Source organism: Gossypium hirsutum, chromosome A10 (assembly GCF_007990345.1).
Source record: "Gossypium hirsutum isolate 1008001.06 chromosome A10, Gossypium_hirsutum_v2.1, whole genome shotgun sequence".
Lineage (NCBI taxonomy): Eukaryota > Viridiplantae > Streptophyta > Magnoliopsida > Malvales > Malvaceae > Gossypium > Gossypium hirsutum.
In genome coordinates this window covers 13,016,501-13,043,028 of record NC_053433.1, presented here as the reverse complement: position 1 = coordinate 13,043,028, position 26,528 = coordinate 13,016,501, and the positions used below count along the sequence as shown (strand labels likewise).

General features: G+C 35.1%; 3 non-coding genes across 3 annotated transcripts; all 3 read right to left on the bottom strand.

Moving 5' to 3' along the window:
• Positions 1-8,540: 8,540 nt before the first annotated feature.
• Positions 8,541-8,701, bottom strand: LOC121209264 (U1 spliceosomal RNA). The gene has a single exon (XR_005904380.1). It is a non-coding gene; the product is annotated as a U1 spliceosomal RNA (small nuclear RNA).
• An 8,197-nt stretch (positions 8,702-16,898) lies between these two features.
• Positions 16,899-17,096, bottom strand: LOC121208843 (U2 spliceosomal RNA). Its single transcript, XR_005903967.1, has one exon. It is a non-coding gene; the product is annotated as a U2 spliceosomal RNA (small nuclear RNA).
• A 2,093-nt stretch (positions 17,097-19,189) lies between these two features.
• On the bottom strand, positions 19,190-19,349 carry LOC121209152 (U1 spliceosomal RNA). The gene has a single exon (XR_005904269.1). It is a non-coding gene; the product is annotated as a U1 spliceosomal RNA (small nuclear RNA).
• Positions 19,350-26,528: the final 7,179 nt, after the last annotated feature.

The following is a 26,528-nucleotide window of genomic DNA, read 5'->3' as shown; positions in this document are numbered from 1 at the left end:
GCTCTGCCCCCGCACCCTCGGTCAAGATTAGTGGTTCGACTCAAGGCCATAGCCCACCACAAATTCCAATTTTGCATCTATTTTATTTCTTTAATAAGTGAGTTATATATCAAACTTTTCAAATCGGATCAAACGGGTTTCAGATCACACAACTCTAATATATTCAATTTAAGATTAGAAATCGTAAAACATGTAGTATAAATAACATACAGACAAATCAACCGGAAGCTGGTGAAAATTTTAGTAACCCTCTAAATGAAGTAGTGATCACGACCTGCTAAACCTTCAAACATCTGATCGATAAATAGAAAAGCGAAATGACATTTTTTTTTCATTAATGAATTCAATTTTCCTATAATCTATAAAAACACGACACCCATTTTGAACCGGTTGGCATTTAACTCACCATTAAGATTTTTTTAACACAGTTATACTTATTTTCTTTGGAACTTGTCCTTACAAGAAAAATGGGAAAATCCAAATTTCGCAACCACATTTCTTGCTATTGTGAATTATTTCAACAATATTAGTTGTGATTATGTAAAACTGAAATATTTGTAGTAGATGTTAGATGCTGCTGCTAGATATGATTTGTGGGTGTTTATCTCAATCATAAAATTTTGTCGTTACACATTTTAAATTTTATACATAACGACAAAATAAGCTATTTTTTTCAAGAAAAATAAATTATTAAATGTTATAATATTAACCATAAATATAAAATAAGCTATTTTTCAAGAAAAATAAATTATTAAATGTTATAATATTTACCATAAATATAAAATATCGTTATATAATCTAACTTTTTGTTTATTAATCGTATCAGTTTTAAATGCCATTATGAAACATTTGCAAATGCATTTAAATGTGTTGCTGAATTTAACTTTATGATTACTAATCTCAATAATAAAATTTATCTTGCGACACAATTCCTCCACCCCATTCGGCTGCAGGGGGAGATAGGATTATTAGGGTTGGTACATCGACAGGTTCTTTTTTTTTTTGTTAAAAGTGTTTATGGGAAGATTTGGGAAAGATTGTGGAACCCGAAAGAGACGGTGTGGAAAATTCCCTGGAAATTTCAAGGACCCCAACAAGTTAAGTTCTTTATTTGGCTTGCTTTCAAGTAACGTTTGCTTAATAATGTGGAAAGAGTACATCGGGGAATTGGGCATGATACGATTTGTGGTCTTTGTGGGCATGGTTTCAAATATATACTTTATGTCATTATGGATTGTTCTACAACAAGGAGTATTTGGGATCAGTTAATTCCAATAGATCGACAAGCTTGGTTTTATTTTGGTAATTTGCATGAATGGCTTATATCCAACTTACAGAATCAACATGGCTAGTGCTGGGGAGATGTGGATTGGAATTGTCTTTTTGGAATCATCATTTGACACATTTGGAAGAATCAAAATCATTTTATTTTTCAAGGTGTGTCTTGAAATATTAGTGATATTACCAAGGTGTCCTATAGTTGGGCAAAACAAATATGTCTCTTTTAAAAGGGATTCATTGTTTGAGACACAAAGATCGATTCTAACCCCATACTTGACAGGTAATTGGGTTTGTTTAAACACTGATAGGTTAGTCAAAAATGAAACAGGTTTTGCTGCAACAGGAGGATTGTTTGTGATCAAAATGGGAGGTAGATTCTTGGTTTTAACAAGTATTTGAGGAATTGCTTTGTTTTCGATGCTGAATTATGAGGCAGCTTGGATGGATTGGTACTCTTAATCGATCGGGGTTATGATAATGTCTTGATTAAAATTGATAATCTTAAGGCGACGAAAGCCATTTAGGAGAATTCTTTTGAGAGTTCCAAATCTACTTTGATTAGAAGAATTCATCAGCTTTTGGTACAAATTGGGCATTAGGGTATATGCCATATCTCTAGAGAAGATACCCAGGATGTTGACAACCTGGTCAAATTGGTACAAGACAAACGAAATGGTTTAAGCTTGCTTGAAACCTTCTAGTTGGAGGGGATGCTTTAATTTTTTGTAGCTAATTTATTTAATTTCTTTTTACACACAAAAAAATTGCCCCTACAAAGTATTAACTTTTGATGTAATTAATTATTTATATTTATAATAATTTATTATGTTAAATTTTTTAAAAAATTCAAAATAAGGAGAAGGAATAAATAAATCTGTCAGGCTATACAAACGTTCTTTCAATCATTTTTAGAGGTCTTCAACATTTAAAAAAGAAAATCAGACCTCAAAAATTAAGTTGGACAAAAAAAAAGACGCGTGGTTCAAAAAAACATACATTGCGTCAAGCTAATTTAGTTGCGGAGATGTGGTCACTGATAGTATGATATCCCTGGCAAGCTCTTTCTGTTTTCCTATAATTTTCGATACTAAAATAACCTTTTACCAATAACTTTTCATTGAACTTGCAAACCAACCGCAATGCCTTTTATTGATAAATTGTTCTAAAAATTTATTACGTCACTTTGTATTTCTCGAAAAACTGGTTTATTTTTAAGAGATTCGGATTCCAAGTAATAGAACTTTTTGCTTTTGGTTTTTTCTCTTCTCTGTATTGGCTTATATTAGAATATACCCATCCCTTGCCCATACCTTGCCCATACCTTGGAAAGGTCAAAGTTATGGGCACCAAATATTTATTTAGTGTTGGGCATGGAATAATAGCAATTTTTGGTCCCTAAGTGAATAGGGACTTTGCAAGGTGGCCCTTGAACCTCAACTATAAATAGGCCTAACCTTTGCTCATTCTAATCATCCCACATTTTCCATTCTCTACTTAAGGCATTGTTCTCTCTCCCTACTTGTAAAGTTTCACTTGTGTTTTGGAGTGAAATATATTTGGTAGTGCTCGAGGACGTAAGCAAGATTTGCTGAACCTCGTTAAAATTCTGGTGTTCTTTATTATTTATTGTTCATATTTTGTGAGTGTGATTGTAGTGATTTATTGTGCTATTAAATTACGATAGAGGGATATTCTGGCTAGGAAAGACTTTGTACTTAAGTGATCCTCGTGATCCACCTCTCTTTCCTGAGAATTGAACTTAATGTGATTTTTAGTCCAATAATTTTACTCTTTCACACGCTTCCGTACAACAATTGGTATCAGAGCCAGATTCGTACTTGGGGAATATGACAGTTTACAGTACTATTTACGTATATAGTACTATTCATGTATACAGTACTATTCATATATACAGCACTATTCACGTATACGGTACTGTTCATGTATACAGTAGTTGGGATTGAGGAGAAAAATGGCAGCAGCATCGTCATCAGCAAGGACTACTGTGACAAATGCAAAATTTGAAGTAGAGAAATTTGACGATACCAATAATTTTGATATGTGGCAATGTGAGATCCTGGATGTCTTATGTCAGCAAGAGCTAGATATAGCCCTTAAAGAAAAACCTGACAAGATGAATGACAAGGAGTGGGCCAAGATCAATAGACATGCGTGTGGTACAATCCGCCTATGTTTGGCCAAAGAGCAGAAGTACTCTGTCATGAGAGAGACATCAGCGAAGAAGTTATGGGATACACTGGAAGAAAAGTTTCTAACGAAAAGTCTTGAAAATAGGCTTTATATGAAAAAGAAACTTTATCGATTCACGTATACACCCGGTATGTCGATGAATGACCATGTGAACTCATTCAATAAAATTTTAGCAGACTTGCTAAATTTGGATGAGAAATTTGAAGATGAAGACAATGCATTATTGTTGTTGAATTCCCTTCCTGATGAATATGATCATTTTACCACCACATTGCTTCATGGGAAGGACACGATCACATTTGATGCAGTCTGTAGTGCGTTGTATAGATCTGAGACTCGAAAGAAAGATAAAAGAGATCACAGAGATACAACTGCAGAAGTCTTAACAGTAAGAGGTCGTTCACACAGCAGCAAATCTGGTAGAAGGGGAAAGTCCAAAAGGAGACCCGCCAAAGATGAATGTGCTTTTTGCCGTGAAAAGGGGCATTGGAAAAAGAATTATCCTAAGCTACAAAAGGGCAAGGCTATTTCTAATGCATATGTAGCGGAGAATGATGAGGAGTCAGACTTTAGCTTGGTTGGCATGGAATTGGCATGTCAAACGGATGAGTGGATTTTGGATTCAGGATGTACTTACCATATGTGTCCTAATAAGGACTTGTTTTCTAGTCTTAAAGAGCTAGAAGGTGGAATTGTTCTTATGGGCAATGATAGTGCTTGTAAGACAATGGGAGTGGGTACAGTCCAATTGAAGAATCACAACGGCTCAATCCAAGTCTTGACAGATGTTCGCTATGTACCTAGCCTGAAGAAAAATCTCATCTCATTAGGGGCCCTAGAATCTAAAGGGCTCACAATCACTTTGAGAGATGGATTACTAAAGGTAGTAGCTGGGCAATTGACGGTGATGAAAGGCACAAGAAGAAATAACTTGTACTTTTTAAATGAAAGTTCATTTATTGGATCAACATCAACAGTTTCTACAAAAGATGTAGATTCAGAGGCTACCAGATTATGGCATATGCGATTGGGACATACTGGTGAAAAAGCTTTGCAGACATTGGCGAAGCAAGGCTTGTTGAAAGGTGCAAATTCTTGCAAAATGGAATTCTGTGAACATTGTGTTCTGGGCAAGCAAAAGAGGGTGAAATTTGGTCCAGCAATTCACAATACGAAAGGAATTCTGGACTACGTTCATAGTGATGTGTGGGGACCTACCAAAGTGGCTTCTTTGGGAGGTATGCACTATTTTGTTACTTTTGTTGATGATTATTCAAGAAAAGTATGGGTGTATCTAATGAAAAGAAAAAGTGAAGTTTTGGATGCATTTCTGAAATGGAAGAAGATGGTGGAGACTCAGACTAGTCGAAAGGTCAAACGACTTCGATCAGATAATGGTACTGAGTACAAAAACGATCCATTTCTACAAGTATGCCAAGATGAGGGCATTGTGCGACACTTCACTATTCGGGATACACCACAGTAGAATGGGGTGGCAGAACGCATGAATCGAACTATACTGGAGAAAGTTCGATGTATGTTGTCCAATGCTGGATTGTGCAAGGAATATTGGGCTGAGGCAGTTACATATGCGTGCCATCTAATTAACCATTTGCCATCAGCTGCAATAAATGGAAAAAATCCTATGGAGATGTGGACTGGTAAATCTGCTACTGATTATGATTCTTTACATGTATTTGGTTCCACTGCATATTATCATGTAAAAGAATCTAAGTTAGACCCAAGAGCGAAGAAAGCATTATTCTTAGGTATAACTGATGGAGTAAAAGGATACCGTCTCTGGTGTCCTGATACAAAGAAGATTGTTTTCAGTAGAGATGTGACTTTTGATGAATCAACCATGTTGAAGTACAAGGATTCACAAAAGGATGACAAAACCAGTAGTACTTTGCAGCAGGTGGAGCTTGAAAAGATTAACGATGATCCAGCTAATATTGAAGGGACAAATGATGAAGAGGTTCCTACCCAAGAACCTCTACAGCAACAAGATTCAATTGCATATAGGAGGCCAAGAAGAGAGATTCGTAAGCCTGCTCGCTTTGATGATATAGTGGCCTATGCACTTCCAATTGCAGAAGATGATGTTCCTTCTACTTACACAGAAGCAATAAGTAACCCTGATAGTGTAAAGTGGAAGCAAACAATGAATGAAGAAATGCAGTCTCTTCATAAAAATAGGACCTGGAAGTTGGTGACACTACCCAAGGGAAAGAAGGCAATTGGATGCAAATGGGTATATGCAAAGAAGGAAGGATTTTCTGGTAAAAATGAAATTCGATACAAGGCTAGATTGGTAGCAAAGGGTTACGCTCAGAAAGAAGGAATAGACTACAATGAAGTGTTTTCTCCAGTTGTGAAGCATTCGTCTATTCGGATTTTGCTAGCCTTGGTTGCGCAATATGATCTTGAACTAGTTCAGCTTGATGTGAAGATCGTGTTTTTACACGGTGATTTGGAAGAGGAAATTTATATGACTCAGCCAGATGGATTCAAAGTTGCTGGAAAAGAAAATTGGGTTTGCAAACTGAAAAAGTCGCTTTATGGATTGAAGCAATCTCCGAGGTAGTGGTACAAGCGAATTGATCAGTTCATGAAAAGGCAAAGGTACACAAGAAGTAAATTTGATCATTACGTGTATTTTCAGAAGCTACAAGAAGGAACTTTCATATACTTGCTCTTATATGTTGATGATATGCTAATAGCATCTAAGAGCAAAATTAAGATTGAAAGATTGAAGACTCAACTTAATCTAGAGTTTGAGATAAAAAATCTAGGAGAAGCTAAAAAGATTATTGGCATGGAAATATGGAGAGATAGAGCTCATGATAGAGTTAGCTTGTCTCAGAAGCAGTATTTGAAGAAGGTACTACAGCAGTTTGGCATGAACGAGCAGACAAAACCTGTAAGTACCCCGTTGGCTTCTCATTTCAAGCTTTCTGCACAACTATCTCCTTCGACGAATACAAAACGAGAATACATGTTGCAAGTTCCGTATTCTAATGCAGTGGGTAGCTTGATGTATGCAATGGTGTGTACAAGACCCGAAATTTCACAGGAAGTTAGTATAGTGAGCAGGTATATGCATAATCCTGGAAAAGGACATTGGCAAGCTGTGAAATGGATTCTACGGTATATTCAGAAGACCGTGGATGTTGGATTACTGTTCAAGCAGGATAATCCACTTGGTAAAGGTGTTATTGGGTACGTTGATTCTGATTATGCCGGTGATTTGGACAAGCGAAAATCAACCACCGGTTATGTGTTTACACATGCTGGAGGACCAATAAGTTGAAAGTCTACATTATAGTCTACAGTTGCGTTGTCAACCACAAAAGCCGAGTACATGGCTATAACAGAGGCTGTAAAGGAGGCTATTTGGTTACAAGGTATGGCTAAAACCTTGGGCTTGGTTCAGGAGCATATTAACGTGTATTGTGATAGTCAAAGTGCTATTCATTTAGCAAAGAATCAAGTCTATCATGCACGTACAAAGCATATCGACGTACGATTCCATTTTGTGCGGGAAATTATTGAAGAGGGGAAAATTTATCTTCAGAAGATCAAGACTACAGATAATCCCGCAGATATAATGACCAAGGTAGTAACAGCAACCAAGTTCGAACATTGTTTGAACTTGATCAATATCCTGCAAGTTTAACAGTTGAAGAAGGCACTATCAAGTATTGTTGTCAAAGGCAGAAAGAATTGTGTGAAGATAAGGTTATCCTAATCAAATCTTCAAGGTAGAGATTATTAGAATATACCCATCCCTTGCCCATCCCTTGCCCATACCTTTCCCATACCTACCCATACCTTGGAAAGGTCAAAGTTATGGGCACCAAATATTTATTTAGTGTTGGGCATGGAATAATAGCAATTTTTGGTCCCTAAGTGAATAGGGACTTTGCAAGGTGGCCCTTGAACCTCAACTATAAATAGGCCTAACCTTTGCTCATTCTAATCATCCCACATTTGCCATTCTCTACTTAAGGCATTGTTCTCTCTCCCTATTTGTAAAGTTTCACTTGTGTTTTGGAGTGAAATATATTTGGTAGTGCCCGAGGACGTAAGCAAGATTTGCTGAACCTCGTTAAAATTCTGGTGTTCTTTACTATTTATTGTTCATATTTTGTGAGTGTGATTCTAGTGATTTATTGTGCTATTAAATTACGATAGAGGGATATTCTGGCTAGGAAAGACTTGGTACTTAAGTGATCCTCGTGATCCACCTCTCTTTCTTGGGAATTGAACTTAGTGTGATTTTTAGTCCAATAATTTTACTCTTTCACATGCTTTCGCACAACAGCTTATTTCTGTTGCCACACTATTTGGCTTCCGCTCTAATCAGACCTCCGTAAGTAATAGTCTGCAATGATTAAATTTGGTTAATTAGAAATTAACAAAAACCGAGTGAACTAAAGTTATCCGTAGTACAAGTTAAATTGATCGAAAATATTGAACTAATCAAAAGCTGGAGAAGCATGTAGATTAGACCTGCAACTACGCAATGGTATTGGTAAGCCATTAAATAAAACAACAATTTGCAAAATGTAATGTGTGAAAGGATTAGATTCTATTTGTATGGTTTTGCAAAGGCTTCAATCTTTGCTTTAGAAATTTTAAAATTATTTATTTATTTATTCAGAAAAAAATGGGGTTTCAAAGCCCAATTGCAGTGGCATCGTTACTATGACATAATTTTCAGTAGGTAGATTTGTAAACATATTTATTTGTGAACATTCTGACCTGAATTATTATCTTAATTCTTTTTTCAGCTAAAAAAGATAATATGCCTGTCTCCTCTTGCCTGCCCGCCTGGAATTTTTGGGAGGCTACCTTGGTGTTCTTAAGTATGCTTGCCTTTGACCCTACTGAAGCTGTACAGGATCGTTTCCTGTTGGTATCAACGTCACAATGTTCACTCACACATTTTCTACGCTCTTTTTTGAGATTCTGGAGCTGTTTATCCATATAGAACAAAGAATTATATCCTAAAATTTGACATCAATTACTTTAACTTGAAATTGATAGGGGCTGCGCGAATGCAATCCCCCACTGCCACAAATTATGACATAGGCTCTCCCTCTCGGGGAGACCTTAAAGTAGCACCCATACCAAGTGCAGTGCAGGTCACTGCTCTAGGCCATGAGTCTTCCTGAGCACCCATTGACCCCGTCCAGGTAAGTATGTTTTAACGTTGCTCTATCCTCTCTCCTTATACAACACCCTTATGTTTTGTTTACCATATGCTAGCGATGTAGGATTCAGGTTGCATTGTGAGCATAAAGATCTGGAACATTTTTACCTTTCAATACTTTTAAACACTAACTATTAACATTTCCCAATCTTGATTTCTGTCAATAATGATATTGTTTTATTTTATCAACATTATTCTTAATTTTATGGTGATGTGTTAAATCCTTCTCAATACCAAATATCAGTCTTTTAAAATACCCATAAATATAAATAGTATACTCCTTATTACTGTGTATAATACACTTGAATTCAAGTGATATCTTCTTCGTTGCTAATTAAAAATTCAAATACATTTTTCTAATCAAATTCAATTTAAAATTATTAAATTATTTACAATTAAAATACCTTTTTAAATAAAATTTGATTTAAAATTATTAAGTGTATAAATCCATCATACAACCTCCATTTCAAGGTAAGAAACACCAAAAACCTATCTAATCCTACTTAATTCATAATAAAAGTACTTATTTGAACAAATTGATTGAAAAGGATTTGTTCACTAAACAACAAATTTTATTGAAGTAGAGTCTACATAGTAAAAATGGTATTCATTAGATATGATTTGGCCCTTTTCACCTTGTTAGTTTAATGCTCAATCCAAGGAAAAGAGCGAATGAACAATACATACATAGTGAAAATGGTAAGAACAACATAATAAGTGGACTAAGTATTAACTCATCTCAATTCATATAATGTACACCAAATTTCTATTTTAGCTTTTTCAGGGACTCCAGCTAAAATTTTGTCTACTGGAAATACAACTCTGCCTACAAAGAAGAAGTTATTACATCTATCTAATGTTTTGTGCGTGCTGAGCATCCGAAAAAATCTTATGTCTGTCTCTCAGTTTGCTACTGACAATAATGTATTTCTTGAATTTCATCCATCTTATTGTGTTATTAAGGACATCCGGACACATGAAACTTTGATGCGGGGCCAAGTTCGTGATGGTCTCTATCAATTTTCTACTGAACAGTCAGTTCCATCTGATTCAAGTCCTACTATTCACAACACCAGGATTCAAGATTGTCCTTCAGATGATAATGTCTTTACTCTGAGGCATAAAAGACTTGGTCACCATTCTACTATAGTTGTTAAACTTGTTCTTAACAAGTGTCGAATTGTTTCTAATAAAAAATGTCTTGATAATGTTTGTATTGCCTGTCAGAAAGGGAAATCACATAAATTGCATTTTTCACATTTTGCTACTGAATTTATGGAATTTTTGAATTGGTTGTTTATGATTTGTGGGTACCAGCTCCTGTTGCCTGTGGGGGTAATCTGTATTATGTTTCGTTTGTAGACGTGTAGTCGGTTTACTTGGGTTTATCAGATTAAAAGTAAATCTCAAGCAGTTGAGTGTTTTCTTCAGTTTCAGAAGATGGTTGTCACTCAGTTTGGGAAAAACATTAAAAAATTTCAAAGTGATGGGGCGGTGAGTTCCGAGCATTTACATTGGTTCTGGCCAGTCAAGGGATTCTTCATTGTATTTCCTGCCCATATTCTTCAAAACAGAATGGGGTTGCTGAATGTAAGCACAGGCACATTATGGAAATCGGTCTTACACTCTTGGCCCAGGCCAATCTACTTATGGATTACTAGGGATATGCGTTCTGCAGTGTTATTCACCTTATCAATCATCTACCCACTCTGGTCTTAAAAGGTCAGTCTCCGTATCAGACTGTTCATGGTTGTGAACCTACGTATGATCATTTAAGGGTGTTTAGTTGTTGTTGCTTTCCGTATTTGCATCCTTTTGTGCAACACAAACTGGATTTTCATTCGCAGCTATGTATATTTATGGGGTATAGCTCTCAACATAAGGGCTATCATTGTCTCACACCAAATGCTTAGGTTATTGTTTCTCGCCAGGTTTTTTTTAATGAACTTCAATTCTTGTTTCCTTCGCCTACTCTGGCCACTATTTAGTCTTCTTCCAGTATTCCAACATATGTTCCTATTGTTCGGCCCTCCTCTGTCCAGTCCACTGCAGAACCAAGCAGCACTACTGTCTCGCACCTGGTGTACCTTTGCCTCTGCTCCAAGTTGCAATCCCGTACAATCTGTCTCAGTTGGGTCGCCAGCTATGTGCCATCCAAGATAGCCCGTCTCAGTTTGTTCGTCGGTTGAATTTGGAATTGATCATGGAGAGCATTGTCTTCCAATTCCATCTACAGAAGCTAGTCCATTCGGTCAAACCAGTGTGTCTCTAAATATTTCTTCTCTTCATTTGGGAAATACTCACACTATGGTTCCTCGGTCTAAGGCAGGAATTTTTAAACCTAAAGCTTTGTTAGTAAATACTGTAGATTTTGAGCCACGCTCTGTTGAGGAAGCTCTTACTCATAAGGAGTGGAAATTAGCAGTTCAAGCTAAATTTGATACTTTAATGGCCAACTCTACCTAGGAACTTGTTCCTCTTCCTCCTGGTCGTAAAGCAATTGGGTGCAAATGGCTTTTCAAAATAAAAAAAGAACCCTGATGGGTCGGTTGATTGACGAAAGGCGCGGTTGGTAGCTAAAGGATGTTCACAGGTACCTAGATGTGACTTCAAGGAAACCTTTAGTCCGATGGTCAAACCTACTACTATCTGAACCATATTATCTGTTGCTGTATCAAATGGGTGGCAACTCCGTCTATAACACCCCTCACCCGTATCTAACACCGGGACAGGGCTTGAGGCATTACCAGACTTAAACATTCATAAACATACAAAATCGGGTCACTAAATTTTGCCCAAAATTAAAAATTTTAGAACATATGCTATGGTCCCTTAAACAGACCATCGAGGCCTATAACATATATTAAGGCGGGTCGGGACAAAACTGAAAACATTCGGTAAACTTTGGGCAATTTAATAAATCTCTAGCTTTGGACTGCCACACGCCCGTGTAGGTGGGCCGTGTGGACTCCTACGCCCGTGTGGCCTAGGGCACGTCCATGCCCTTAGCCCGTGGGCAACACTGACTTTTAAACATGGCCATAGCGCACGTCCATGCTGCCTGTCCGTGTTCAATACTGATTTTGGGACACGACTATGGGACACGCCCGTGTGACTTACCCGTGTCCTATACTAACTCAAAATTTCAAATGCAGAGGACACACGGCCATAGCACACACCCATGGGAGGGAACCATGTGTCACACACGGCCTAGACACACGCCTATGTGTCCAACCATGTGGACCTTAATAGGTTATTTTCCAAGCCTTAAGTCACTCCTTTCTACTCCTTATACCATTATACTATGTTTACTAGCTTATAAATTAAACATCCATGTTCAGGGCACTAACAACTTATTACTATATCACACATTTATTCCATAGCCATGACCACCTCAAATGGTCCTAAGGCACTCACCATGTACATATGCCATATACTTCTTATACATAGTGAACAAGCATAATCACATACCCACATCACAAGACATTTACACATATCATGCATGAATAGGCTTACAAGCCAAAATCATTATAAGCCACATCTCATGGCTGCATACAACAAATCATTATAATCCAATGCATTTGGTTAATCACAACGACATCGATCATAGAAAAACTAAGTCTCTATACATGCCACTCACTTGAACAAGTTTAACATATACATGTCAATACTCCTAGGGTAAAGGCTCAATAGTGTGATGCTGCCTCCAACGGTCTCCAACCCTGAGCTGACCTGTCAAAACTAAAAAGATGAAAAGGGGGAGTAAGCTTTACCTTAGTAAGTCCATATGAAAATAATAAGCATTATAATAACATGTTTCCTTAGGTAAAACAACTATAATTATGCTTTTATTCATATTCTGGTCAAGCTGTCTATTCGAGTCATAGTCTATAAATTATTTATAACTCAAGCTACAGCACCCCAAATTAATATCCATAAATTTTCCCAGAAACTAGACTCATTTATCTTCTTAGAATAAAATTTTCAGAATTTTTGGTCTAGCCAATAAGTACAGTTTATTATTCAAAGTCTCCCCTATTTTGTAGTTTGACAGCTTCGACCTTTTTTTCACTAAAATTTATTTATCTCCTAGTACGAGACTTGGATAATGTTCCTGTCTCTTTCTCCTGAAAGTAGGCTCATTAAAGATTTCAGTCATATAAATTTTAACTCATAATAACTTTTGTAAAATTTCTAGTGATTTTCCAAAGTCAAGACAGGGGAGTCTGGAATCACTCCGGCTCTGTCTCATAAGAATTCAAATATCTCATGATACAAAATTCTTTTGCTTTCATCATTTCCTTTAGGTGAAACTAGACTCATTAAGCTTTAATTCCATCTTTTATTCAGTCTTTAATTCAATTCACAATTTTTAGTGGATTTTCAAAGTCAAACCAATGCTGCTGTACCAAGTCATCTTAGTGCAACAAGATAATAACCATTACAATTTGTCATAGAAATTATTCTCATAAATATCATTCATTCATTTGCACCATCGTCATAAGTCCATTTCATTTCACATGTCAAGTCGTGTTCATGGGTTTTGAGTACTTACCTGTGCTATCATTTAGCACCGCACTCGTCCAAACATGACAACTCACATGCATCATAATATTATCATATAACATACATTATGTATCATGGCAAGAGCCTTTTATTTCATTTCTCATATTAATCTCGTTGAATTTCTCAGAATCTTGATGGATATCCCATTCACTGTCAATTCATACAAGTGATCATTTCACGTGCACACTCCCGCGAACCTCACATCTTACGGCGGGATTACTAGTCCAGGCTAAATCCCTTGTAATAACAAGCACTCTCAATGAGCTCGGATCTGAATTACCAGTCCAGGCTAAATTCAGACCCCAATTTGATTACTCGTCTAGGCTAAATCCTTAATATACAGATTCTTCGGGAGGCTAGATCACTTAAGGAACACCTGTTCGGGCTAGATCCTTTCTATATTTGAGATCAACGGATTACCCGTCCGGGCTAAATCCTTTTCTGCAACACATGCAGGATCTCAAGTTTGTCCATCGAATTTCCCTTTTTAGTCAACTGAGATTTTTCTCTTTTCATCAAGTATCTCATTATGCATAGCTGCTCATGCCATGTACATCTAATTCAACACATTTCCTTGTTTATTTAGACATTAGTCCATAAGATAAACATGGTATTACATATAATTATAATTTGGCATTTATTACAATATATAATCTTCATATCAACTAAACAAATATCCATCACACAATGTTCACACATCAATTTAAGTTCAAGTATGAACAGTAATATTATTGCATTATCATTGACATATGAACTTACCTCAGTTTCGAGTACGACTGTTTATTTCGAGTTGTGCTTAACCTTGTTCAACCTCGTTCTAAGCCCGAATCTTGTTTTCCTTGATCTATAATATCACATTTAGCCTACTAATTAGTCACATTATTCATAGGGGTCGAAAACTCATATTTTTACAATTTTTCATTTTGACCCCTAAACTTTTGCATATTTGCACTTTTTCCCCAATACTCGGAAATTAAACTTCATCCTATTTTCTTATGTTTTATGACATGCTGGTCATTTTTCATAACTATAACAGCCTGCAATTTCCGCTAAATCACCCATTTATGACCAATTTTACAACTTTTATAAAACGGTCCTTTCGGACGTTTTCATCGAAAACCGCTTAGTAAAAGTCGTTTATTAAACACCCAACACTCATTTTCTACCATTAGACATCAAAATTCATGCATATTATTCATGGGTAAATTTTTAAACATAAACTCTAGCTCAAAATAATGGTAGAAATAGCTAGAATATGTTATCGGGATTTCAAAAATGTAAAGAACTTTAAAAACGGGACTCGGGATCACTTACAAATGAGCTTGGAAGCTTGAACCAAACCCTAACCATGGCTTCCATGGGGGTTTCGGCTGATACATGGAGAAGATGACCAAATTTTGGCTATTTTGGCTTTTTAATTCTTTTAATTATTGGTTTACCAAAATGCCCCTAGCTTAAAAATATTTTATTACACCCATTTCATGTCTATTTTTGTCCAACAATTAACTAATGGTATAATTACCATTTAAGGACCTCCCATTTACAATTTCATAACAATTTGATACCTCTAACATGTAGAACTCAACTTTTTCAATTGTTACAATTTAGTCCTTTTGATCAAATTGAGTGCCCAAACGTCGAAATTTTCGAACAAAATTTTAACGAAATCATTTCGTGAAATTGTAGACCATAAAAATATAATAAATATAAATTTTCTTACGTCAGATTCGTGGTCCTGAAACCTCTGTTCTAACTAGGCCATAATTCGGGATGTTACACCGTCAAGTTGATGTCAACAATGCTTTTTTAAATGGCGATCTCACTGATGAAGTGTTTATGCAGCAACCTCCAAGCTATGTTCAATATAGACCACATAGTGAGCCTTTGGTATGTCGTCTGACAAAGGCGTTGTATGGATTACGGCAAGCTTCTCGTGCCTCGTTTGATAAATTGAAACAATTCTTTGTTTCTACTGGTTTTGTCTTAGCAAAATCTGATGCTTCCTTATTTGTTGAAATTAAAACCAAGTCCATTATCTATGTTTTGGTTTATGTGGATGATACTATTATTACTAGAAGTTCGACTGCAGAAATAAACTATTTTGTTCAGCAGTTACATAACGAATTTTCTCTAAAGGATATGGGCGACCTCCACAATTTTTTAGGTATTGAAGTCAATCGGTCCTCTGCTAGAAGTCTCCATTTATGCCAGTGCAAGTACATTCGAGACCTCCTTGATAGGTGTTCTCTGACTAATGCAAAGAGTGCTTATACGCCGATGGTTAGTTCATCAACTCTGTTTAAAGATGAGGGTGATCGTCTTACTGATCCTACTGAATACAGAAGTCTTGCTGGTGCTCTTCAATATGTGGTCTTAACTCGACCGGATATTGCGTATGCAGTAAATTATGTGTGTTAGTTCATGCATGCCCCTACTACAATCCATCTGGTAGTATTAAAACATATCTTGAGGTATTTACATGGCACTATTAATCATGGGCTAGTTTTCATCGATCCAACATACTCTTTTTAGTTGGTTATGCTAATGCCAACTGGGGTCTAGATTTTGATGACAGCAATTCTACGACAGGCTATTGTGTCTACTTTGGTCATACACTTGTCTCATGATGCTCTAAGAAACAACAATTTGTTTCTCGATTCACGAAAAAGGCTGAATATCGGAGCTTAGCTGTAGCTACCAGTGATATTGCTTGGTTAATTTCTCTGCTAACAGAATTACATATTTGTTCTGTTGATCCTCTTACTGCCTGGTGAGACAATTCCAGCTCAGTTTCTGTTGCAGCTAATCCGATCTGACACTCCAAATTCAAACATGTCGAACTTGACTTATTTTTTGTTTGCGAGAAGGTGACTAGTGGTTCACTACTTGTCGGTGAAGTGCCAGCCTGTGACTAGGTCGCAGATATTCTCACTAAACCATTGTTTGTCTCTACTTTTGCTCGGTTTCGAAGTTTACGTCGGGTGTTACATACTGAGAAGCCGGGTGAATGATAGAGTATAGAGGTTAAAGACTGTTAGTCTGTTAGCATTTAGTTAACTAGTCTAGTAATAGTTGGTTAGGAGCAGTTACTCATATTCAAGTATATAAACATCAACAGTGTATTAATTCAAGTAGATAAAAATACTAAGTAATTTTCTCAGTAAATTGATCTCTCTTAATTTGTTCTGTCTCAATTTGTTTTTTGTTTTCAATGAATTAGTGAAGTATCTAACAATCAATGATCGTAAAACAGTGAAAATTAAAATCAAATAGCTTCTAGGTTCAATTTAAATGATTGGAACGTAGAACTAAAAAGCCAATTAAATGATTGAACAGCAATCTATGCGCCAACTACAAATTGAATCAGCAATTTTTCAATGAACTTCAGAAATTAAATTAGATACCCATCCATCACTTCAGACAATTAACCTAATCTAGGAGGGCAAACAGTAACTAAGAAATGCATTTGAAAATAAAGAAAAATTATAGCCATATGGTTTGGACTAAAACTCAAGAACACTAACCCTTGAAATAGTGTCTAAGCAGAATTCCACCTCAATCATAAATAGAATCCGAATAAGAAGCAACCGTCAAATGGTTCCAAAGGTTAAAACTAAAATCGGAGGGGTGTGCCAAAACAATGCAGTAGTGCAAAACAAAGACGACACTCGAGGACCCCCAATAGCAAGCTATTTTCAATGAGCTCTACCCCTAAAAATATTGATTTAATATCATGTGGATCATTGATCCACATATCAGATAATAAACTGATAAGAACAGATACTACACTTGATCTTAGCCAAAGGACCGAGAAAGGTATGAGCTTAAACTCATCTTGATATTTCTTTTATAATGCGTTTCTGCCTTAGGCTTGGCTTGCGCTCTCTATATGGGATTTGGATTATGTCAGAAGGAACTTTTAGTTTGCTATGGACAAAATTAGTATAACTTTTCTTGCACAGCACATTGCATGTTGGTGAATTTGCACATGAAAATTTTTGGATATTATAACACTAGTCCTCTTATTGCAGCTTGATATTGATCAAAAGATGAAGCAATCAGTCTTTCCAACTATGCAATATTGGTAGGTAAGCCATTAAATACTAAAGAAGAATTCGCAAACTGTAAGGTTTACATTACATGGAAGTTTCTGTTTGTATACTTTTGCAAAGGTTTCTATCTTTACTTTGGGAATTGTTGACGTATCCACAATTTATTAAAATATGTTATATTTTACATTTACCGTAATTAAAGCATCTTATGAATTAATGTCTTACACTAATTTTTGAATTAATTAATTGTTTATTCAGAAAAAGAGTTTCAAAGCCCAATTGCAGGTGACATAATTTTGAATAGGAAGATATGTAGCTGCTTTGATGGATATGATAGGAGAAGACTCAGTTCCTCCGGATATGGTATTGGCAGCAGTTCAAGGAAAGTTGTAGAAATGAGCAGGCCTAGTTCGTCCGTCCAGTGACGTTCCACAAAACCGGCAGCTATCAACTTTCCTTTTGAGTCCAAAACGCTGTTACAGGTAGCCTCTTCATAGGAAATGGAGTGGCTCATCAGTTGGAAGCTGATGTTGTTAACAACATAAAATCTCTTTATTTTGACTACATTGAATTATTAGATTTATTCTGTTTTCAGCTAAAAACAATTTATGCCTTCCTTTATCTCCTCTAGTCTTTTCTGTGACCATTTTGGAATTTCTAGGAGGCTCCCTTTGGGGGTTCATACTTATAATTGTGTCGAAACCAACTGATATTTGCCTTGCCCAGTTAATTATATAGTCCAAACAAAACCATCAATCAAAGCCATTGAAATATAGGCTCGCTCTCATTGAAACCGCTCTGCATTTCATCTTTGGAAACAATGGACACCGACATCGGAAGAACATAAGAGTTGTCCGAGGAATTTATAGGACGGAGCAAGAGTCGTTGGTCATAATCTTACTTGAACAGTATCTGTTCAATAGGCACGAATCTCTGGTCACAACCTTACTGAAGCTGTGTGGAGGATGGTCACGACTCACTACCCTTGGCCATGAGACTCAGTGATCGCCCATCGACTTCGTTTATATGCCGCACCCCTTATAGGGATGTTTAAACGTTGTGATATGCTCTCTTTATATGTCCCACCCTTATGTTTTGTTCATCATATACATGTGGATTAATTCAGTTATTATATTCATTAAAAATGTCACATCATCATTTTTATTAAAAGATTTAATAAAGAGTGATTAAAACAGATTCAATTAAAAACGTTGCTGATGAAATTAAAAAAAATTATAATTTAATGATCAAATAGGAACACACTAAAAATTAAGTGACTAATAACTTAAGTGATTAATAACTTAAGTTATTCTAATATATTTGACATAATTTATTTGACGCTTGGCTTTATGGGATTACAACATGGTGAGCTAGACTTTATTTTCCAATGCTTATTGCTTATGAACAAAATAAATGTATAATGTTAAATTTATTCGGTATTTTAGAAACGTTAGTTCTACTAGTTGACATATCCAATCTTAATAGGTTTGTTTCCGTTGATATAATTTTAATTTGTAAATCAACTAGCATGAAATGGTCACAAAATTGCCTGATGAACTTTGCCACACTTCTATTTCTGCGAGCTTCTTGAAAAATATGCTTTTAAACATACTTGGCGATTGCTTCATAAAAATTGTCATATTCATTATTAAATCCAAGGATTGACATACAATTATTTTATTAACTTAAAATTGGTATCAACTCACCCTTCCCTGCTGGTATTAACTATCATGGAATGGTCACAAGGTTGTCTCTCTCACACTTTTTTAACTCCCGCGAGCATTTCAAGCTATTTACCCATAGGTAACAAAGAATTCTGTCCTATATTTTGTTACCAACAACTTTTTACAACTTGAAATTGGTAGAGGCTGCGCGTACGCAAGCCCCACTGCCACAAATTATGACATAGGCTCTCCCTCCTGGGGAGACCTTAAAGCTGCACCCCACCGAAGTGCAATGGTGGTCACTGCTCGAGGCCATGAGTCTTTTTGATCACTCATTGACCCTGTCCAGGTAAGTATGTTTTAATGTTGCCCTATCCTCTCTCCTTATACACCGCCTCTTATGTTTTGTTTACCATATGCTAGCAATGTGGGATTCAAGTTGCATTGGGGGCATAAAGATATAGAACATTTTTACATTTCAATGCTTCTAAGCAGTAATTAACATTCCCCAATCTCGATTTTTGTCAATAATAATATTGTTTTATTTTGTCAACATTGTTCTTAATTTTATAGTAATATGTTAAATACTTTTCAATATCAAATATCAATCCTTTAAAATACCAATAAATATAAAAAGCATGCTCATTGTTGCCATGTATAATACACCTGAATGCAAGTGATATTTTCATATTAACTAATTTAGGATTGAAACATTATGATTCCATTTAGGATTCTTAAGTGTATAAACAATATCTTTTATTTATAAATCCATCGTCCAGTATCTGTTTCAAAGAAAGAAAAACCGAAAGCCTATATTATCCTAATTAGTGTATGTCATGATTCAAGATAAAGTACTTAATAGAACACATTGATTGAACTTTATTTGTTACATATCCACAAATTTTATTGAAGTGAAGTCTACATAATAATAAAAAAATGGTATTCATAAGACATGAGTTGGCCATTTTCTCCTTGAAAGTTTAATTTGTACGGAGATGTGCTCAACCAAGGAAAAGAGGAGCGGACGAACAATACATACATAGTTCAGAAAATTTAAACAAAATCCAACATGTATCAATACTTATATTGAAGTACTGATATCTTTACTATAGCATTAATATTTTGACTCAAGTATCGTTACTTTCCTTAAGGTATCGATATTTTACCCTTGGTATCGATACCAAATCTTGATTCGATGTTCGGAAATAAGAGAAATTCATTATGGCACAATTTACACCTTTATTCCCTAACTTTTCTAAGTCATTTCAAATTAGCCCAATATGTTCAAAATATGCGGTTTTTCATCCAAGATCATCATCCAACAACTCAATTCTTAAATATATATGATATTTTCTCAATTGATACAAATAAGTCATTTAAAGGACTTGTATCATCAAAAATAGTTAACCTTTTCCACATACCACCACTATTGCCAACATTTATCAGTTAATTCTTCAATTAAGACTTCCTTAATTCATTTTAAAACATTCACTCGCTTAATACTTTAAAAGTAAATTTGATGTTCTTCTACATGTTAGCAAATCTATCCTTTACAATAATTTCTTAACATTATAACTCTCCTATTAATTTTTCCTCCTCCTCCTTTCCATTCCACATCCTTTATGTATAGATTAGAATGTTTAGTTTTAAGTATAACATGCTTATACGTAACATTAACTATAGTTCCACAATTTACTTATGTGTTCATATCAAAGTTGTCCACTTGTGTTATAATCACTAAATTATTTATTTTTTGAGTCTAAGCTACAAAATTTTCAAAATTAAAATCTGATTAATATTTTTGAAACTCAACTCAAATATCTTTTTACCATAAAAATCTTAAATCTTATACTGTAGCCAATACAGTAAATTCTTCAAAATTTCCCCTGTTTTGTTGCTTGACAGTTTTAACCTTTCTTTACTGAAAACTAATTATCTACGGGGTTCAAATAACGTTTGTGTTTGATTCTCTTGAAAATATACTTGTTAAAAATTTAAACATATAAATTTAATTCCTTAATAAGTTCTGTAAAATTTTTGATGATTTTTCTAAGTCAAAACAGGGGAACTTAAATCCATTCTAACCTTGTCCTGCAAAAACTAATATATCTCAAAATCTACAATTCTATTGCTTACACCATTTATTCCATACAAAATTAGACTCAATAAGCTTTAATTACATCTTTAATTAAACCTCTAACTAAATTTCCATTGTTTTTTTGGTGAATTTTCAAAGTTGAGTCATTGCTAGTATAATAGCCCGTTTTTAGTGGTGTCGAAAAAAGTGGTTTTGGAACCACAATTCTGATGAGTAAATTATTATTTTAATATTTATTTAATTTCTACAAGATTATATTAAGGTCTTTTTAAAATGTTGTTAAGAAATTTTGATGTTTAAATGGTTAATTAGGTGAAAAGGACTAAATTGAAAAATATATAAAAGTTGAGTTCTATTAGTTAAAGGAGTCAAATGTCTATGGAATTTTAAGTTAATGGACTTGATGGTAAATATACTATTTAGTGAGTTAGTGGATAGTTGTGGACAAGGTTTTATTGAAAATTTTGTTTAGTACTAAGGGTAAAATGGTAAAATGGTTAATAAACTTAAAATCAAATAGGCTAAAAATCATCATCTTTCTCATATTTGTTTTCTTCAAATCTATTCATCCATGGAAGAATAGCTAGGGTTTGGCTAAGATTTATTTCCCCTTGCATGGTATGTATTCAAGCTCGTTTTTAGTGATTTTATATTTTTGAGTTCATTTTAGCTTAATCTAACTAGACTGAGGGTTAATTTGCAAATATGTTGAAGGTTGAGGGACTTTCCATAGATGTTTTTGAATTTTTGATAGATTGTTAATCGTTTTTTTGTAAAATAAACATGTTTTGTTAAGTGATTTTGACGAAATTGCAAATAGGGATTGAATTGTTAAAAGTATAAATCCATGGGTTTTATTATGAATTGTTGATAATTATGAGTTGTTTTAAGGTCTCTTGTAACATTGGTTAACATGGTCTGTAATGCCCCAATTTTCGGGAATCCTGTGAATGTTGGCATAGGTTTAATTATATTAGAGGGCCTCTAGAAAGCCCAAGCTTAAGATAGAACCCGACAATTTTAGTTAATTTTTGTTCCATAAGAAAAAGGGGGTGAAATTATAAAATAGGACCTATGTGAAAATGTTTGAAAATGCTATAGGCTAAATTGAAGTGGCCAAATAAATAGGAGTGCAAAATAGGAGGATTTGCATGACAAACCTCCCATTTTACATGTAGTGGCTGGTCATCATGTTGTTGTAGACAAAATGTACACTTGATATCCATAATTTATGGTACAAATTGATACAAATTGATAATAGGTTAGGTAAATATTCAATGATAATAGGTTAGGTAAATGTTCCATGATAATGGGTTAGGTAAATGTTTCATGATAATGGGTTAGGTAAATGTTTCATGATAAGAATTTCATGTCTTTTGTATTAAAGAATTAAATGGATGAAATATGAAGTTTTATTAAAAGAAAAAGGGGTGAAAAGAACAAAGTTTTGTCCATCTTTGTTCATCATAGCTGAAAGTTAGAGAAGAGAAAGGAGAGGAGAAAGCTCTTGAGTATTTGGTCATTAGGAGGAGGAAAATTGAAGGTAAGTTCTTGGTACCTTGCTTCTATTTGAGGTTCATGAGTTCTTCTTGATTCTACCTTAACTCTTGAAGTATATTTTGATTTTTATTTGTGTTGTGAGCATTTAGTCATGAATTAAAATGAAGGAAATGGTTGTTGTTTCATGTTCTTTTGATGAAAAATGGAAGATAGGTGAAGTTGAGCCAAACAAATGAGCATGCATGTGCCTTAGATGTTAAAGGGAAAAATCAGCTAACATGTTGTGCTTTAAAATGATGAAATGGAGATTATACTTAAGTAAAATCATAGATATGTGATGATTGATCGGTGATATACATGTTTAAATAACATGCATGCAAGGTATGTGTGAAAGTGTGATTTGGTAATAAATCTGCTTGGGACAGCAGCAGTAACGTGACTTTGGAAAATCACCATAAATTGTGGGAGATGAATTAGAAGCTGAATAAATTATGTAATTAAATCTTATTGAGTCTAGTTTCTAATGAAATAAACAAGAACATATTTTGAATTCTGTACAATGAGAAATTTGATTCGTAATGAAGAGTGGTCAGATTAGTCAAACAGTGAAACATGGGAAACTTTAAGAAAAATCTGGTATTGATTGGCGATACCAAAAATTCTGAAAATTTTATGGATAAAATATATATGAGTCTATTTTCAGGGAAAATTAACGGCACTTGATTTGGAGTTTCGTAGCTCCAGTTATAAATAATTTAGTGACTGTTGCTCAGGAAGACAGCTTGCAGTGAAATTATGATTATGTGGTAAACATTGACAAAAATTTGTTAATGAGTTGCTTATTGATTTCTTATAAGCTTACTATGATCTGTAGGTGTGGTTGGCCGAATATTGTAAGGGGTTAATACGTAGTTTGTATTTGAATAGTTAGATTAACGTGTTAGTAATCCAATTGTAGGCGGTTCGTGTGTGGATCTCGTCAGCATATCGTCGCAAACAGGTGTGTAACTGACACCCTCTCATAGACTAAATTGGCAAAAGCCGAAAAGCCGAAATGCCGAAATGTCGGTATTTTGGGAATTTGCGAGTGTGCGAATGCTCGTAAGATAGTTGGGTTTGTATATTTGGTAATCTAAAGTAATAAACTGCAGTACGCACGATTTCGTACATTTTGATAATTTGGGCTTAATGGGCTAAAGATCGAGTTCATGGTCCAACGGGCCCAATTCGGTAAGTATGCGCGGTAAGTTTTCTGATAGTACGTAAATAGTTAGGATATGCATGAAAACTCTAAAAGTAGCTAAATTACTATAATACCCCTATGTATGAAAAATTACTGTTATACCCCTAGGTGCAAAATTACCGTTATACCCATAGGGTTAATTTTGACTGAAAAGCATAGCGATCTGATTCTGTATGATGTATACCATGATTATATATCTGTTGCATGGGGACATGGGTTATATTATGGAGGAAGCGTTCTGGTGGCTATGCCACAAATATCTGATCTGGTGGCTCTGCCACATATATTTGTTCTGGTGGCTCTGCCACGATTATCTGTATCTAGTGACCCTGTCACATTATCTGTTCTGGCAGCCATGCTGCAAATTCTGTGGTGTGTAGCAGTTGGGTGGGTCGAGTTGTCTCCCCACACGGTGTAAGGTTGGTATGGGGGTGTATACGGTTGGATATGGTTGGGTTTCTGCATAAACATGTAATATCTGTTCTGTTCTGCTATGGGCCTATGGGCTTTATTCTGAATTCTGTTCTGGGCTAAGGCCAACTTATTCTATTTCTGTGGTTTGAGCTGATATAGGCTATGGTTGGGTTAATTTACACATTCAGTTTCCCCAAACTCACCCCTTTTATTTTCATCCACGCAGGTAATCCCCAACCATAGTGGGCTTGGAGCTGTGAGGGAATTCGGAGTGGCCACCTGTTCTGAAAGTTTGATTTTCTTCTGGTGAACTGGACATCCTTTTATTTACGTTTGAAGTTTTGGGTTTTTAAATGTTATAAGGCCGCTTATTTATTTTTGATGGTTTTTAATATGTATTTCTAAGATAGGTAATACTTATTTTAACTGTTGAAATTGGATAGCTTTAGGGCGCGTTTTCAAAAACAACAGTTGATTTCAAAATAACACGACAACAAGCAAAGCTTCCACAATGAAAGTATTTTCCAAAATTAATCACTTTTCCTAAAAACGACTTAATCAAATCGGTTTCCTAGAAATATCCATGACGTTAAGGTGTGGCAATGGCGGTATGCATGTCTAGGATTGGATCCGAAGGGAGCTTGGTACTTAAGTAGTCCAATGGACTCACCACCTCTTTTCCGGTTTCCTACCTAGTGCACAGCTTCCATTCACTTTAACCTTTAATGAATTAATCTTTTGAACATCAAGTACGATTTTCTGGACTTAGAATGAATTTTTTTTTTACGTTTTTGATGTGGCATGCCGGATCCAGCCATAACTTCTAGGCCGGGTTTGGGGTGCTACATGGTCTAGGTTAAAATGAGTTATATTCAAGTTATGAGCTTAAAGACTAACTTGTGAAAAGTTAAAATGTTAGGGTGAAAATTCATAATTTTGCATAAATATGAACTATGGATTAAATTCAATACTAGAAGTAATTAACTGATTAAAATTATCTATTTAGATTAATATAAACGATATTCAAAATTAAATCGAGGAAAAACGAAAGCTTCAGATTAGTTCGACTCTACTACTACGACCTTAGTTATTAAAGTAAGTTCGTATGAACTGTAATTGTGTTAATGCTAGTTAATTTGATTATATATTATATTGTGTTAATTGTAAATGGATTTGAACATATATGTAACAATGCTATGATGAATTGATGGATAAAGAGTCTCGGTTTAACCTTAAGAATTCTTAGGATACAAATGACATTTCATTAAGGATTTCATGTTTCAGGTACTGGTCTTGAATGTCCTATTGATGGCTGAAGTCTTGCATTTGTTGCGGATTCTCCAAAACTCGTGTGAGCAGCATCGTATAGCTTACATTTCGACCTACAACTCGTGTGAGCAAGCCCATTTCACAGCTCGCGTGAGCATTGATGTAAAGGAAAGGTTACGGTTATATGGAAAAGCACACTATGTGTGAGCATTCCTGAGTATCCGATGTAATTCTAAATGGTTCAATGAGTAAGAAAAGGAAATGAAATGGTAAGTATGCAAATGAATTGAATCATGATCTTACGAAAATGTTTATGAGCTAAATGATGTATTTACATATGTAAATCTACTTATCTTATGGTTGAACTCATTTGTATCATGAACAAGTGTACTAACTTGTGAGTTTGATGATGTTGTATAGGCTTATACAAAGTCTATGGTAGTGGTAATGATTTATGCCTAATCTATAAATTGTATTAATGCAATGGTATGTTATGTTTAAAGTTTATACGAGCTTACTAAGCACTCGTTGCTTTCGTAGTTACTTTCTTTTGTTTTATAGATTATCGAAAGCTCGATCTGTTGGAAGCTCGTCGAAGATCTATCACACTATCCAACAATCATTTCTATAGATTTTGTGTATTTTTTCCAAGGCTAATAATGGCATGTATAGGATCTTTGTAATGTATGTTTTGGTATGTTTAAGCTTTTGAGGTTATGTTGGTTTGGTGCACTTTAATGCCTTATCAAGTTATGTCATATTAGTCACTTTTAAGTGCTTGTAAATAAGGTTCTTTTGGTATGTTTTGATGGCTTGCAAATGGTCATGTATGGTAGTTAAGTGAACTAGGTTGTGTGTTTGAGATAAGGTCAAATTGCTTTGGTTTGATTCTTAATGTTTGATACAATTGTGGTGTCTTTGAAAGACATATTTGTTAGGTGATTTAGGATGTTTGAAATGGCATGTTTATGTGTGTTTGAATGATGTTTGAACCTCTTGAATGTGTGCATAA